We start from the raw sequence: 6000 nt of genomic DNA, 5'->3' as shown, positions 1-6000 counted from the left end.
TTTGAGCATTCTTTGGCATTGCCTTTCATTGGGATTGGAATGAAAACTGACCTTTTCCAGTCCCGTGGACACTGCTGAGTTTTCCAAATTTGCTGGCATATTGAGTGCAGCACTTGCACAGCATCATCTTTCAGGATTTGAAATAGCTCAACTGGAATTCCATCACCTCCACTAGCTTTGTTTGTAGTGATGCTTCCTAAGGCCCAATTGACTTCACATTCCAGGATGTCTGGCTCTAGGTCAGTGATCACACCATTGTAATTATCTGGGTCTGAAGATCTCTTTTGTGCAGTTCTCTGTGTCTTCCTGCCACCTCTTAATATCTTCTGCTTCTGTTAGGTCCAACCGTTTCTGTCCTTTATCGAGCCCATCTTTGCATGACATGTTCCCTTGGTATCTCTAATTTTCTTGAAGAGATATCTAGTCTTTCCCATTCTCTTGTTTTCCTCTATTTCATTGCATTGATTGCTGAGGAAGGCTTTCTTATCTCTTCTTGCTATTCTTTGGAACTCTGCATTCAGATGCTTATATTTTTCCTTTTCTCCCTTGCTTTTAACTTCTCTTCTTTTCACAGCTATTTGTAAGACCTCAGACAGCCATTTTGCTTTTTTGCATTTCTTTTCCATGGCGATGGTCTTGATCCCTGTCTCCTGTACAATGTCACCAACCTCAGTCCATAGTTCATCAGGCACTCTATCTATCAGATCTAGTCCCTTAAATCTATTTCTCACTTCCACTGTATAATCATAAGGGATTTGATTTAGGTCATACCTGTATGGTCTAGTGGTTTTCCCTACTTTCTTCAATTTAAGTCTGAATTCGGCAATAAGGAGTTCATGATGTGAGCCACAGTCAGCTCCTGATCTTGTTTTTGCTGACTGTATAGAGCTTCTCCATCTTTGGCTGCAAAGAATATAATCAATCTGATTTCAGTGTTGACCGTCTGGTGATGTCCATGTATAGAGTCTTCTCTCATGTTGTTGGAAGAGGGCGTTTGCTATGACCAGTGCATTTTCTTGGCAAAACTCTATTAGTCTTTGCCCTGCTTCATTCCGTATTCCAAGGCCAAATTTGCCTGTTACTCCAGGTGTTTCTTGACTTCCTACTTTTGCATTCCAGTCCCCTATAATGAAAAGGACATTTTTTGGGGTGTTAGTTCTAAAAGGTCTTGTAGGTCTTCATAGAACCGTTCACCTTCAGCTTCTTCAGCATTACTGGTTGGGGCATAGACTTGGATTACTGTGATATTGAATGGTTTGCCTTGGAAACGAACAAAGATCTTTCTGTTGTTTTTGAGATTGCATCCAAGTACAGCATTTCAGACTCTTTTGTTGACCATGAAGATTACTCCATTTCTTCTAAGGGATTCCTGCCTGCAGTAGTAGTTATAATGGTCATCTGAGTTAAATTCACCGATTCAAGTCCATTTCAGTTCGCTGATTCCTAGAATGTTGACGTTCACTCTTGCCATCTCCTGTTTGATCACTTCCAATTTGCCTTGATTCATGGACCTGACATTCCAGGTTCCTATGAAATATTGCTTATATTAGAGAAATGCAAATCAAAACCACAATGAGGTATCAACTCACACTGGTCAGAATTGGCATCATCAAAAAGTCTACAAATATTAAGTGCCAGAGAGGGTGTGGAAAAATGGAAACACTCCAGCACTGTTGGTAGGAATGTAAATTTATACAGCCACTATGCAAGACAATATGGATATTCCTTAAAAAACTAGGAATAAAACCACCATATGACCCAGCAATCCCACTCCTAGGCATATATTCTGAGGAAACCAAAACTGAAAAAGACACATGTATCCCAATGTTCATTGCAGCACTATTTACAATAGCCAGAACATGGAAGCAACCTAGATGTCCATAAACAGATGAATGGATACAGAAGTTGGGGTACATACATACAATGGACTATTATTCAGCCTTAAAAAGGAACGCGTTTGAATCAGTTCTGATGAACCTAGAACCTGTTATATACAGTGATGAAAGTCAGAAAGAGAAAGATAAATATCATATTCTGGTGCATATACACAGAATATTTAAAAAATGGTACTGAAGAATTTATTTATAGGGAACAATGGAGAAACAGAAAATAGACTTATAGACATAGTTAAAGGGGGTAAAGGGTGAGATGTATGGAAAGAGTAACATGGAAACTTACATTACCATATGTAAAATAGACACCCAATGGGAATTTGCCGTATGGCTCAGAACAGAGGCTTTGTATCAACCTAGAGGGGTGGGATGGTGAAGGAGATGGGAGGGAGTTTCAAAAGAGAGGGGATATATGTATACCTATGGCTGATTTATGTTGAGGTTTGACAGAAAACAAGAAAATTCTGTAAAGCAATTATCCTTCAATAAAAAATAAAATTTAAAAAATGTAACAAATTTAAAGTACCTAAAAAAATAAAAAGAAGAAGCCACATATACTGTGCTGTGCTTAGTCGCTCAGCCATGTCTGACTCTTTGCAATGCCGTGGACTGTAGCCCGCCAGGCTCCTCTGTCCTTGGGGATTCTTCAGGCAAGAATATTGGAGTCCGTTGCCATGCCCTCTTCCGGGGCATCTTCCCAACCCAGGGATCGAACCTAGGTCTCCTGCATTGCAGGTGGATTCTTTGCCATCTGAGCCTCCAAGGAAGCCCAAGAATACTGGGGTTGGTAGCCTGTCCCTTCTCTAGGGGATCTTGGAGTACTGAGGTCTCCTGCATTGCAGGTGGATTTTTTACCAGCTGAGCTACCAGGGAAGCCCTAAGCAACTAAACAACCATATAAAAATGCCTTTATATATCCTGATACAAAACTCATGATAATCACAACTCAAAGATTGTAATTGTTGTTGTTTTTCACTTGCTAAGTCAAATCTGACTCTTTGCAACCCCATGGACTGCAGGGTGTCAGGCTTCCCTGTCCTTCACTATTTTCTGAAGTTTGCTAAAACTCATGTCCATTGAATCAGTGATGCAATCCAACCATCTCATCCTCTGTCACCTCTTCTCTTGCCTTCAGTCTTTGGAAGCATCATAGTCTTTTCCAACAAGTTTCAGCTCTTCACATCAGGTGGCCAAAGTATTGGAATTTTAGTTTCAGCATCAGTTCTTCCATTGAATACACAGGGTTAATTTCCACTTAGATTAATGGTTTGATCTCTTTGCTGCACAAGGGACTCTCAAGTCTTCTCTGGCCCCACAATACAAAAAATTAATTCTTTGGAAGTCAGTCTTCTTTATGGTCCAACCCTCATATCCATACATGACTAGTGGAAAAATCATAGTTTTGAAAGACCATTGTCAATAAAGTGATGCCTCTGCTTTTTAGTATGATGTCTAGATTTGTCATAGCTTTTCTTCCAAGGAGCAAGCACGAAATTTTAATTTCATGGCTATAGTCACCATTCACAGTGATTTTGGAGCCCAAGTAGTTTTTGCTTTGGAAGCACCTATTTTAAAATTGGAGCCCCCCAAAATAGAGTGTATCACTGTTTTCAGTTTCACTTCTATTTGCCATAAAGTGATGGGACTGGATGCCATGATCTTGGTTTTTTGGTTCACTCTCCTCTTTCACCCTCATCAAGAGGCTCTTTAGTTTCTCTTTGCTTTCTGCCATTATAGTGGTATCATTTGCATATCTGAGGTTGCTGTGTCTCCTGGCAATCTTGATTCCAGCTTGTGATTCATATAGCCCAGCATTTTGCATGATGTACTCTGCATAGAAGTTAAATAAGCTGGTGACAATATACAGCCTCAATGTACTCCTTTCCCAGTTTTGAACCAGCCCATTATTCCATGTCTGGTTGTAGTAGGAAGGCACAAAGAAAATGAATTGAAATATAACACTAAAGATATCTGTCAAATTACAAGAGAAAGGAACAAAAGATGAAGAAAGGAACAAAAAAGAATTACAGACACAACTGCAAAACCGTTAGTAATGGCAATAAGAACACACATATCAATAATTACTTTAAATATAATTGGAATAAATGATCTAATCAAAAAACATAAAGTGGCTGAATGAATACAAAAACAAGACCCATTTCTATTCTGCCTCAGAGACACACTTATAATCCAAAGACACACACAGAGTGAGAGCAAGGGAATGGAAAAAGCTGTGCTATGAAAGTAGAAATCAAAAAAACAGGGGGCCGCAATAGTTGTATCAGACAAATTATGCTTTAAAATAAAGATGATTACAAGTTGAAAAAAGGATATTACACAATTATTAATCAAATAAGAAGATTAAAAAATATAATATTTACACAGCCATAATATAGGAATACCTAAATGCATAATACAAATATTTGTGGACATAAAGGTAGAAATTGAGAGTGACACAAATATAACAAGACATTTTAACACCTCTCATACATCAGTGGACATATCATCCAGACAGAAAATCAATAAGGAAACACTGGTCTTAAATGACACTTAGAAAGACTTTTAAAATATATGTACAACACTCCATCTGGTAGCAGCAGAATACACATTCTTTTGAAGTGCACAGGGTAGGCCACATGCTAAGCCACAAATTAAGTCTCTGTAAATTTAAGAAAATTGAAATAATATTAAGAATCTTTTCTGAAACCAACACTATGATACTAGAAATCAGTTACAAAAAAAAAAAAAAAGCTTCAGAAAACACAAACACATGAAGGCAAACGATATACTGCTAAACAACAAATGGGTCACTGAGGACATCAAAGAAGAAATTAAAAAAAAAAAAAAAAACCTGGAGGGAAATACAGACACAAACACAATGATCTAGAATGTGTGGAACGTAGCAAAAGCAGTTCTAAGAGGGAAATATATAGCAATATATGCTTACTTCAGGAAACAAGAAAAATCTCAAATAACCTAACTTTACACCTAAAGAAACTAGAAAAAAAATTTAGTAGAAGTTTCAGAAGAACTCATAAAGATCAGAGAGAAATAAATGAAATAGAGATGAAAGTACAATAGAAAATAATTGGGGTTTTCCCTGCCATCAGCACCAGGAAGTCCTGGGATGGCAAGTACGGTGAGCTTCCTATGGAAGAAAATATTGATCTGAGTGATGTGGATCTGAACAACCTGGAGAAAAATGAGTTGTGAGAGGCTCTGCACAGACTAGTGTTCTTTTCTTGGGAGTTGACTTTCCTGCAGTGAAGGAACATCCTTTCCAATCCAAGGAATCTACCAGTGGCCTTTTTACCTGAGAAGTAACACTTGATTGGTCATTTGAAAACACTGCAACACATTGCAGCACTATTTACAATAGCCAGGACATGGAAGCAACCTAGATGTCCATAGACAGATGAATGGATAAAGAAGTCATGGTACATTTATACAATGGAATACTACTTAGCCACAAAAAGGAACACATTTGAGTCAGTTCTAATGAGGTGGATGAACCTAGAGCCTATTATACAGAGTGAACTAAGTCACAAAGAAAAAAACAAATATTGTATATTAATGCATCCCTGGTGGTTCATATGGTAAAGAGTCTGCCTGCAATGCTGGAGGTCTGGGTTCAATCCCCGGGTCATGAAGATCCCCTAGAGAAGGAAATGGCAACCCACTCCAGTATTCTTGCCTGGAAAATTCCATGGATGGAGGAGCCTGGTGGGCTACAGTTCATGGGGGTCACAAAGAGTCGGACACAACTGAGCAACTGACTTATTTTATCTTATATGAAATCCAGAAGGATGGTACTGATGAATCTATTCACAGAGAAGCAATGGAGATGCAGACATAGAGAACAGACATGGATAAGGATGCGGGAGAACAGGGAGAGGGTGAAATGAATGAAGACATAGATGCATATACACAAACATATGTAAATAGACAGCCAATGGGAATTTGCTGTATGACTCAAGGAAATCAAACTGGGGCTCTGTAATAACCTAGAGGGGTGGGAAAGGGTGGCAGGTGGGAAGGAGATTCAAGAGGGAGGGGACATAGGTACATTGCAGGTTAATTCATATTGATGTATGACAGAAGTCAAACC

The sequence above is a fragment of the Bos grunniens genome, chromosome 7 (assembly GCF_055505025.1).
Source record: "Bos grunniens cultivar Pamir isolate PY7600 chromosome 7, Bosgru_T2T1.0, whole genome shotgun sequence".
In the NCBI taxonomy this organism is placed as follows: Eukaryota; Metazoa; Chordata; class Mammalia; order Artiodactyla; family Bovidae; genus Bos; species Bos grunniens.
Note: the sequence above shows the minus strand (reverse complement) of the source record.